At 40.2% G+C, this 12,256-nt stretch overlaps 1 protein-coding gene and 1 pseudogene across 1 annotated transcript in view; one reads left to right on the top strand and one right to left on the bottom strand.

Moving 5' to 3' along the window:
- Nucleotides 1-12,256, bottom strand: part of sei (seizure) — a 520,652-nt gene that overhangs the window by 329,909 nt on the left and 178,487 nt on the right. The window lies entirely within an intron of this gene.
- Nucleotides 9,571-10,137, top strand: LOC136864851 (ribonuclease P protein subunit p30-like; annotated as a pseudogene).

Raw genomic sequence — 12,256 nt, 5'->3', positions numbered from 1 at the left:
CAATTTCGACATCAAACACCACAGGTGTAGGAGGGAACAAGTGACGTCGATTCTTGTAGGTCAGAGTAATTTATTAACGGTATCTGTTGTTTAGAGACTGCGAGATACAAATTCACATGTAATTATCCGATATCTATGAATGTCGTATTGTAGGACTGCAAAAGGTCCGTTAGTCGTTTCGAGGCACTGTAAAGCACGTTGAACTTGGTTATCAACTGTCCATCGATTTTGACAACCTTGGTCTTGCAGCTGGATGGCGATGACGCTCAATGTTATAAGACTCGCATTTTCAGACTGCACCGTGACGTACCAGTGGCGTAGGTGAAAACAGACACTGTATTAGGAGGCAAAATACGATCCATCTGCAATCGTTTGTGATTTGTGATCCGTCAGTACCGTACCGCGGGCTTCTGTGACGACGATGCTTTTGTTTAGAGAGTGGAGTATTCGAGCAATACAATTATGTGGGTCATCATGTGTTATATTCTCGTTCAGCTATAGATATAGATGGTGCATTAGGCCTGCTAAGTACACTACATCGTACAGCCTGTCCCGTCACCATTCCTGAAATACACATCGGCTGCAACTCAACACACTTCTTGAGATGATCAGAACTCTTTCACACGTTGCACGGATGTGACTGGGACTTCAACGACGGAGGCGATGTGGCACCTGCTTGGAACAACATCGAGAAAAAAAATCGTTATCCCTATAATTCTATCCATGTGGACCTGCAATGTCAATCGGGAAGGCAAGACCACACATTTCTGCAGATTATGTTACACTGTTAACATTCATTTGGTTGTACAAATACAAACATTTATTTCACAGGAAGCGCGGCTTCCATTCGAGACTCACTCAAAGATATCAGTAAATGCCAAGAGCTCGAAATGGTGTTTACTAAGCTTCGTGACGATGCGTGATATGGGAAGAACGAACACGATCATTAAGGCCAAGTAGTGCTGCCAAGAAGACATTGTTTATGTTCCATCCCAATATCCGGCGGGCAGCAATCTTCTAAGTCACTTAAGTGCTGTATAAGACGCGGGTTAAGCCAGGTACCTATTAGTACCGAATTCAATGACTCCCTTTGGTCATGTGTCTGTCTGTTTACAGTTCTATAATAATAATAATAATAATAATAATAATAATAATAATAATAATAATAATAATAATAATAATAATGAAAAAATGAAATGGCGTATGGCTTTTAGTGCCGGGAGTGTCCGAGGACATGTTCGGCTCGCCAGGTGCAGGTCTTTAGAATTGACACCCGTAGGCAACCTGCGCGTCGTGATGAGGATGGAATGATGATGAAGACAACACATACACCCAGCCCCCTTGCCAGCGAAATTAACCAATGATGGTTAAAATTCCCGACCCTGCCGGGAATCGAACCTGGGACCCCTGTGGCCAAAGGCCAGCACGCTAACGATTTAGCCATGGAGCCGGACATAATAATAATAATAATAATAATAATATTTTTTAAATTTCTTTCAACTACAATGATTAATTTTAAGAGATGTCAAGTTGCCGAATTTTCGCCCTGATACGTGGTTTCTTAGCGGACGGCTATGCCCAGATACATTCCTGGTAGGACACAGTGTGTCCTGGTGTGGGCTGGAACAAATTAAATGTGTTAATTTCATTGATCTGTCTCAGTCTCATCTTTGACTTTGACAATATGAAAGTGACTGCGGGACGGGCGATGCTTGTCCTTATACAGCCAGTCCCTCTGTCGTTTGTAGGGTTGGTTAATGTGTGCGGTTCAGTAGGCTTGACAAACTGATTTGTAATAACACCTTCTGGCTCAGTGAGGAAAGCAACGGGAAAGTAATTCTCTCCTAATATCCCTAATATGCCTCTTCAGTGACATATAGGCCATCTATGACAGCTGATGACACTCGACTGATGACACAACAGCTCTCGGGTTCAGTATTATACAACGTGCTGGTAGGTCTGTTTTCAGGTGGCTCTCGTATTACGCAGTTTTCCAATGCCAATCGACTTGAACATTAACCAGACTGAAGATGAAGGGTACGTCTGTTAGTTTACAGAAATACTAGAATTAATATGTACGATACCACTGTTCTGCTGCGAGAAGAATACGGCTCTAGTACCGCCAGATGGGGATTATAGACGTGGCGCTGTTTAATCTACAGCAGGGAATCAGGATCTTGGCAGTTTCTCAAGCGGCATTCCTGTTTTATATTTTCCGTCTTCCCACTATACATGAAAGCTGGTAATGTCACACAAACTACACTTTATGAATAACCATCATCAAGTGCGAAGGAATGTTGAACTGGTTTATTTCTTCTGCTCGATCTCCTCTCAATGGTTCTATGATGCTGATCACTGCGTTAGGTGCTAGGTAGAGAAGTGAGGTGAGGAAGGCAGATTATATCCCACCCTTCATTATTTCCCTTGACTGGCGAGAGAAATGAATCAGTTCTTGTCCCTACTCCTGCTGCAGTGTGCGGTACGTAGATCACCACCATACACATATCTACAAGAAACCTAACTCTTAAGGCTTTCGGTTGGTATCTAATAAGAACAGGCCGAGATAAAGGGGTCAGTTAAAATGGGGACAACCGGGCGAGTTGGCCGTGCGCGTAGAGGCGCGCGGCTGTGAGTTTGCATCCGGGAGATAGTAGGTTCGAATCCCACTATCGGCAGCCCTGAAGATGGTTTTCCGTGGTTTCCCATTTTCACACCAGGCAAATGCTGGGGCTGTACCTTAATTAAGGCCACGGCCGCTTCCTTCCAACTCCTAGACCTTTCCTATCCCATCGTCGCCATAAGACCTATCTGTGTCGGTGCGACGTAAAGCCCATAGAGAAAAATATGGGGACAGGAACCATCCTTCTAATTCGGAATTTTCACCCAGATTTAAAAGGAGTAAGTAATCTGTTAAATCAGATTAATCTGTCACTCATCAGAACTTAACCACCAAACACCTTCTTTTTCCACACTCTGGTGGAGTCGTGGGTGCGAACTGTCTCTCACACGTGGACTTGGCCTTGTTTTATGTCTGGGTACTCTTCCTGACCTCCAGTCCTCTGAGGAGGAATGTATTTGCTATTAGTGTAATATGTTGTGTGTGTATGAAAAGTTGAGTATTGTGGCGAACACAAACACCTAGTCCCTGATCCAGATGAATTACCCATAGTCGGTTAAAATCCCCAATCCGGTTGGGAATCGAGCCAGCGATCCTCTGAACCGAAGGTTACGACGCTGACCGTTCAGCCAATGAGCCGGATTTACCCACCACAGACCAATGTACACACATGCGCAGAGACTGTCCTTTCCCTCGGTTCTCTCCTCTATGGAGCTGAATAGGGCAGTATGCCAAGAAGCATGGTACAAAACACTTCTCCTACCGCTTTTCCCTCACTGGTAGAGCCGCGGGTTCGAACTGTGGCGCATATGTGGATCTGACCCAGTTTTACGGCCAGATGTCCTTCCTGACGCCAAACTTAAGTAGAGGGATCTATTCACTACTGCGTGTTTCTGTAGTGGTTGGGGTAGTGTGGTGTATTGTGTGAGAAGAGGAACGTGTTGGGACATACACAGACACCCAGTTTCCAAGACATAGCAATTAATCATACGCTGTTAAAATCTCCAGCCAGACCAGGGATCGAACCCGGGATCCTCTGAACCGCCAAGGAGCCGAACTGGTCCAACACATAAATCCCTTTTTTGAATTACAGTTATTGGTGTGGCACGCGTATCGTGTTGCGTCGCCGCTAGCAAGGGCCGTGAGCTTTAGTTCGTACCAGGCAAATGCTGGGGCTGAACCTTAATTAAGGCCACGGCCGCTTCCTTTCCACTCATAGCCCATTCCTGTCCTATAGGCGCAATAAGACCTATCTGTGTCAGTGCGACGTAAAGCAACTTATATATAAAATAACATGTCCTGGCTGACTGACTGACTGACTGACTGACTGACTGACTGACTGACTGACTGACTGACTGACTGACTGACTGACTGACTGACTGAATGACTGACTGACTGACTGACTTATTCATCATTGCCGAGTCAAAACCACTGGACATAAAGAAATGAAATTTTGCGAATACGTTTATATTAGAGTGTAAGTGCTCACTAAGGGGGGAAGTTTGGATATTCCGTCGCTAAGGAGGTGAAAAAGGGAGGGGGGGGGGAATTGTTCAAACGAGTATATCTATATCTAAAAACTTAAAAGTTTACAGACGTAAAAACTGGTATTTGGAATCTCCTTTAAAAACAATGAAACACGTATTTTTTCGTTTTCGGAAATCGCATTAAAGGGGGGGGGGGTTGAAAAGGTCAAAAAGCGGTTTAAATACCTCATATGGTTTTATATATATAAAAAACTAAAGATGTTACAGACATGAAAATTGGTTTTGGAATCTCCTTTAAAAATTAATAAACACGTATTTTTTATTTTTTGAAAATCCAATTAGGTATAATGGGGGTGGGGGTGGGGGTGAAGAGGAGTGAAAAATGGGTGAATTTTTAAGGCTGTACTTAATGTATGTCTCATAAACATAATATTTTACAGACGTAAAAATGGGTATTTTTAATCTCTTTTAAAAATAAAGAAACATGTACTTTTTTATTTTCGGGAAAACCACTTGGGGGTGGGGGGTTAATAGGACTGAAAATGGGATTGCATTATTTTTATTAGGACACTGACATCTGACATACGTATTTTTTATTCTCGCAAAATCCACTTAAGGGGAGTGAAAGAATTGAAAAATTAGTGGAATTATTTTTTATGAGGATACTTATACCCCCACATAAACTAAAGATGTTATAGACGTGAAAATTCGTATTCGAAATCTCCTTCAAAAATAAAGAAACACGTCTTCTTTTCTTATCGAAAAATGCACTTAAGGGTGTGAAAGTATTGAAACATGATTGAAATTATTTGTATGAGGATACTTATATAAAAAAGTAAAGATGTTAAAGACGTGAAAATTGGTACTTGAAATCTCGTTTAAACTTAAGGAAGCACGCATTTCTGGGGGAAAAAGGACTTGAATTACTTTTATGCGAATACATTTATCTCAAAAACGGAACTTGTTACAGTCGTGATAATTGGTGTTTGGAAGCTCCTTTATAAATAACGAAACACTTTTTTTCGATAAATTCTCTTAAGGAGGGACGGTGAAAAGAAGTGAAAAATTGAATTATTATTACAGGAATATTTATTTCTTAAAAGCTGAAGATTACAGACGTGAAACTTGGTCTTTTGAATCTCCTTTAACAATAAAGAAGCGCGCATTTATTTCGGGGATGGGGGGAGGAATCAACTTAAGGGGGATTGGTTGAAATATTAGTTGAATTCTATCTCAAAAACTGAAGATATTACATACGTAAAAATTGGTATTTTGAATCTCCTTTAAAAATAAAGAAACATGTGCCTTTTTGTTTTCGGAAAATCCACTTAAAGGGCTGAAAAGAACTGAAAAAGCGGGCGAAATTTTAAAATGAGTACCGGTATATCTACAGTATATGTCAAAAACTTAAAATGTTACAGACAAGAAACTTGGTTTTTGGAAAGTCCTTAAAAATACAGGAACATGCTTTGTTTTTAGTTTTTGGGAAAAGCACGTAACGGGGGTGACCGGAAGTGAAAAAAGAGTTGAATTACTTTTTATGAGGATACCTATATCTCAAAAACGGAAGATGTTACAGAGGTTTAAAATATACTTTTTTCAACTTGTACAGTTTTATGTCGTATGGTCATCTTAGCCCCGAAAGGCAATACCACAAATGTAGTTTACAAAGAGTTTCTGGGGTAAATGAAACTTGTTTTTTCAGTGAGCTTTTATACTTGCGTATTTTCAGATAATATCTTACTACAGTACCGAGGAATTATTACTTTTATCAAATTACAAAATCCACGCGAGCGGGGACGCGGGTAACTGCTAGTCTATATGTATAAAAAAACATGTCCTGACTGACTGACTGACTGACTGACTGACTGACTGACTGACTGACTGACTGACTGACTGACTGACTGACTGACTGACTGACTGACTGATTCATCATCGCCGAGCCGAATCTACTGGAGAGAAAGAAATTAAATTTTCTGGACACATTTTTATTACAATATAGGTGCTCACTAGGAGAGGATTTTTCGATATTCCATTGCTAAGGGGGTGAAAAAAAAGAGTGTGTGTGAATTGTTTAAATGAGTATGTCTGTATCTCAAAAACTTGACAGTTTAGAGACGTAAAACTAAGTATTTGGAATCTCATTGAAAAACAAGGAAACATGTATTTTTTGTTTTCTGAAAATTCTCTTAAGCCGGGTGAAACGTGGTGAAACATTAGTTCAATTATTTTTATGAGGACACTTATCTATAAAAAACTGAATAAGTTACAGACGTGAAAATTAGTATTTGGAATCTACTTCAAAGAATCACATTTTTTGTTCTCAAAAAATCCACTTAAGTGGGGGAATGAAAAAAGTGAAGAGGTCTTTGAATTCTTAGTATGAGAATACTTATATCTATAAAACGGAAGACATTACAGACGTGAAAATTAATATATATATAAGGCAATAGGCACTCATTAAGGAAGGATTTCCAGAATTCCACACCTAAGGGGATGAAACGGGGGGGTAAAACCATAAAATCAAAATATTCATTCCTCAAAAACCGTTGACCAGACAAAGTTGAAATTGCACTCAATAATTGATTTCATATGCACTAGATATTAAAGAAGACAAGTTTAGAAAAAATCAGCCCTTAAGGGTTAAATGGGGGCTAATACCTGAAAACAAAAATATTCCTTTGTCTGAAACCATACGAGGTTAAAATTTAACATGATGGTTCCTCCTGTATGTCTTAGATGTTCAATAAAACGTGGTCTAAAAATAATACACCCCTAATGGGTTTTGTATGGTGGGGTGGGGGTGGGGGGGCGTTGGTGCTGACAACATATTCATTTCTCTCCAACCGCTTGAAATATGGGCTTGAAGTTTCACATGATGGTTATCCTATGTATCTTAGATTTTGAATAATGAGTTGTCTTAAAAGAGTACACCCCTAAGGGGTGGGGTCTTGACGACATACATATTCATTTCTCTCAAACCATTTGACGTATAAGTTTGAAATTTCACATGACGGTTGCTCGGTTGCTCCTATATGTCTTAGATTTTAAATAAAAATTGGTCTTAAAATAATTCACCCCTAAGGTGTTTTGGCCGGGAGGGAAAGGCCCGAAAAAGTAAATATTCGTATTTCTGAAACAGTTTGACTTAAGACTTAGGCGAGGTTTTAAATGAAGTAACCTTGAACTTGATATACAACTAGAGGAACATTTTTGAGACTGTATACCATTAATGGTACCATCGACTTCTTGCGGACGTTGAATGTCTAATATTTAAATATTTAAACCTCTTAAATTACTAATCACTTTCCTCAAGCTTAATACATATGAAAATCCACAGCCTCTTTCCAGTCATTCGACCGGGTCAGGAAAGAAATGAATGAAGCCCCCATCTAGCGGCGAGGATAGGAATTGTGCCGGCTGCCGAAGCCTGTCGCACTCCTCTGGGGAAATGATTAATGAATGACAGATGAAATGAAACGATAATGGAGAATGTTACTGGAATGAAAATTGGCAGGAAGAACCAGAGTACCCAAATAACAGAAAGTTTGAATCAAATTCAGCCCCTCAGAGAGTTAAATGGGGGCTAAGATCCGAAAACTGATATATTAATTCCTTCCTCCGAAACTGTTTTACGTTCGGAGACAAAATTCTAAATAGCTATATCCTAGCAGTGAAATAGGAAATATTGTTGAACATTCCACCCCTAAGGGGTTGAACGAAGTTATCTCCGCAAACAGAATTATTCATCCCTCCAAAAACCGTTTCATGTAGAGATTTGTAATTTTACGAGAAGGTTCTTCATTTGTGTCCTAGATGTAAAATATCTTATACTACAAAATATTTCTCTCAATAAACACAATATTCATTCTTCCTAAACCGTTTCAGACACGATGTTAAAATTTTACATGAGGGGTAATCTTCTATGTCCTAGATGTTAAAAAAAAAAATTTAAAACATTCATAGCCTAAAAAATCATTCCTCCATTACTGTTCAACGTACAAAATCTAAATTTCACAGGTTGATCGCTTTTACATCCTATGTGTTAAATAAGATAGTGTTCAAAAACATTCCAATTCGACTGTACGGGGTTCAAATGAAAGTTAGATGAAAAAAATAATAATAATTCCCCCAAAACCGTTTGACATACGAACTGAAGGTGTATTTTACAGGCTCAGTTGACAGCAGAGAGCCTCCGTGGCTCATGCGGCAGCGCGCCGGCCTCTCACCGCTGGGTTGCGTGGTTCAAATCCCGGTCACTCCATGTGAGTTTTGTGCTGGACAAAGCGGAGGCGGGACAGGTTTTTCTCTGGATACTCCGGTTTTCCCTGTCATATTTCATTCCAGCAACACTCTCCAGTATCATTTCATATATCGTTTATTAATCATTGCCCCAGAGGAGTGCGACAGGCTTCGGCAGCCGGCACGATTCCTATCCTAGATGGGGATTCATTCATTCCTTTCCTGACCCGGTCAAATGACTGGAAACAGGGTGTGGATTTTTCATTTTTTCAGTTACAGTACGCTCTCCAAATTGCTAACGTTTGACAAATAACTTTCAACTTTAAACCGTAGCGATGTACGGGTATCTTGCTAGTATACATATATTGCTACAGGCCCGATGGGCCTTAGCTTGCCAAGTGACTGCTGCTTATCCCACGAGCTGATGCGTGGTCAGTGCAAAGAATTCTATTCGTTCTTATTCTTGGCTTTCTAGCCCGGGGTCGCTATCTCACAGTCAGATAACTCCTCAATTGTTCTTGTGTAAACTGAGTGGACCTCGAACCAGCCTTCAAGATCCAGGTAAAAACTCCTGACCTGGCCGGGAACCGAACCCGGAGCCTCCAATTAAGAGTCAGGCTACCCGTAGAGCTAAGCACCGGCTGGAGGAATTCATCGCTGGAGAAAATTGCCCCACTTCTCAGTTTTCACAGCTGGCCGAGTCTTAGATTTCTGTCATTACCTGGGATGGAAATAAAGAAAATATGAGTACAACTGAATATCTTTTCCTTCCTGGACTTTTCCTCATTTCTTCGGGTCAGCATTTTGCAATTTTAAGACCGCATGCCTTTCCTGGCGCTAATCCTGTAAGGAGGGATCTATTCGCTTTTGCGTGTTTCTGTGGTAGTTTGTACTGTGATATGTTGTGTGCAAACACTAACATCTAACATCTGGCTAATTTAGCGAGGTGTATTGTAATAGTTGGTATATGCTTGTGCATTTGGGTCCACAGTTATGTTGCGTGTTGTAGGTTAGTTGTAAGTGAACATGACTTTCAGCAAATCTTTCTACGATGTGTTTCTGCAGTTCATATGCTTAAGGAAACTCGCCAGACTTCCTTAAGATTCGTGACAATTTCAGTCAATCATTTCCAAGAAGGACATTCCAGGAATCATAAATGAACAAGGGGAGTATGTGTGCGAGGCTCTTCAAAAGGTAGAAATATTCAGTCAGCAGTATGTAAGGATGGTTGTTTACAAGGATAATGCCCAGATAGAGGAGGTGAATAACACTACCAAATATCAGCATTTGGAAGAACCTGCCAGTGAAAGTAAGTAGAAAAAGAAAACAGGTGAAGCAGAGGAGGCCTCACAGTTAGTTCCTCCTAAAATATGCTTATCAGATCTAACAAAAGTGCTGAAAAGCACTTGACCTTCAGTTTCTCTGACCACTTTCATGTGCATGAAATGATCCAATGTAAAAATCTGAGGAAGTACCATCTCCTAGCATCTATCCCAACTACACAGACAGCACTTCAAATTGTTTACTAATCACTGCATATTGATATTACGTATTTTGTTCCCGGGAGAAAGTGACATTTTAGACTGAAACGAAAACAGTATAACCTAGCTGTAGAGTGAGGCTCATTCTATGAACACATATACTCGCCTTCCATTTTGGATGCAATAACTAGAATAAATCTAATCTATGTATCACTCATGTGGTAAATCAAAGAACATCATCATTTCCAGTGGAAGAAGCCTTCCTTTTCACATCAAAGGTCCATATGCACATGGTTATGAGTGTATTTAGGGGTTGTAGTAAGGATGTAAAGGAGAGGGCATATAAGTCTCTGGTAAGACCCCAACTAGAGTATGGTTCCAGTGTATGGGACCCTCACCAGGATTACTTGATTCAAGAACTGGAAGAAATCCAAAGAAAAGCAGCTCGATTTGTTCTGGGTGATTGCCAACAAAAGAGTAGCGTTACAAAAATGTTGCAAAGTTTGGGCTGGGAAGATTTGGGAGAAAGGAGCCGAGCTGCTTGATTAAATGGTATGTTCCGGGCTGTCAGAGGAAAGATGGCGTGGGAGGACATCAGTAGACGAATAAGTTTGAGTGGTGTCTTTAAAAGTAGGAAAGATCACAATATGAAGATAAATTTGGAATTCAAGAGGACAAATTGGGGCAAATATTCGTTTATAGGAAGGGGAGTTAGGGATTGGAATAATTTACCAAGGGAAATGTTCAATAATTTTCCAATTTCTTTGCGATCATTTAAGAAAATGCTAGGAAAACAACAGATAGGGAATCTGCCACCTGGGCGACTGCCCTAAATGCAGATCAGTATTGATTGATTGATTGATTGATTGATTGATTGATTGATTGATTGATTGCATTGTAAATTCGTATCCTTTTGTATAAATGAGACAAATCAAATTATAAAATCCGAAGGCTACAACGCTGACCATTCAGCTTAGGAACCGGACTTAGTACGTCTAAATACATCCTTTCTGAATGACAGAAATTTAAAATTAAATTTCAGGCTTAATAGCCTATACATGACGAATGACTGAGTAAGAAATATTTCCTTGCAATGTTAATAACGAGTATATTTCGTTCCCAAGCTGAAGTTAATTGAGTTTTACGTCACAGTGCGGTCTTCGAATATTAGCGCTGTCGCCTCTGCACCGCAGGCCAAACAAAAGACAGAACGCTCGAGTTATTCCTCAGTACACTTCAATATTCTTCAACCTGTTGTCTTCCAGAACAATTCCTTTTGACTGCTCCCCAACCCCTGTTCCACCTCCCAGTCCTCCCCAGCCACTTGTTTCTTGGCTGTCTTCCAGGTAATCACATCACTTTCATTGCTTCTGCACCAGCATCGGTGTGTTCAGAGCCAGATCTGGACGGCAATGTTTCTGAAGTTAAATATTTAACAACCAACAATTTGCTTTACGTCGCACCGACACAGATAGGTCTCACGGCGACGATGAGACAGGGAAGGGCTAGGAGTGGGAGCGAAGTGGCCGTGGCCTTAGGTAAGGCACAGCCTTGCATTTGCCTGGTGTGAAAATGGGAAACCACTGAAAACCATCTCCAGGGCTGCTTACAGTGGGATTCGAACCCACTATCTCCCGAATACTGGATGCTGGCCGCACTTAAGCGACTGCAGCTATCGAGCTCGGTGGGTTAAATATTTGAAACTTAATTATGTGTTATTCTCATTACTCTTTTGTTCTGTCATGAGCTTGGATTGATAAATCAATCATCGTTTAGCTAAAGGAATTTTTGTTTAATGACCCATTATTTAATTGGCAAGTTTTCTCTGCAGCACTGGATTATCTTACAAATGAGGAAAGTTAGTTTGTTAATATACAGTAGTTTTCATTCATCGCCAATGTAGATGAACACAAATTAGTGTAAGCAAAAATGTTACCACTAGAAAATTATTTTACTTTAAAAAAGAAACGCTGGATAAGAGGAAAAAGAAACAAATTAGCTAAGATGGCTGTCTTGAATAACTAAGACTAGTCATGAAAAATGCATTAAAGGAAGAACAGTTCTACATTACAATATTCCAACACTGAGTCGCTTCCAGATACAGAGTAAAATGGCCGCCGCTGTGGTGTGAGTGTAAAGTGCTCTGTGTTATGGCCTGCGAAAACCGCAAGAACAACCGCGTCTACGAACAAACTTTGTTACTGAAATTATCTGTGTAGTGTTAGAGTTGAAAAATATCTCTAAAACATGACACTTAAAGAAGTGAAACAAAGAATTATTAATACGAATGTACATTTAATCGGTCTGAACGAAAGCTGCTTGACTAAGAAAATAGATGGATATACTTTATACAGGCATGACCGCGCAGGTAAACGAGGCGGTGGTGTGTCAGTGTACTGTAGGAACGACACTAAGAGCAAAATTATCTG

Source organism: Anabrus simplex, chromosome 2 (genome assembly GCF_040414725.1).
Source record: "Anabrus simplex isolate iqAnaSimp1 chromosome 2, ASM4041472v1, whole genome shotgun sequence".
In the NCBI taxonomy this organism is placed as follows: Eukaryota; Metazoa; Arthropoda; class Insecta; order Orthoptera; family Tettigoniidae; genus Anabrus; species Anabrus simplex.
This window is presented reverse-complemented; position numbering and strand designations above follow the sequence as displayed.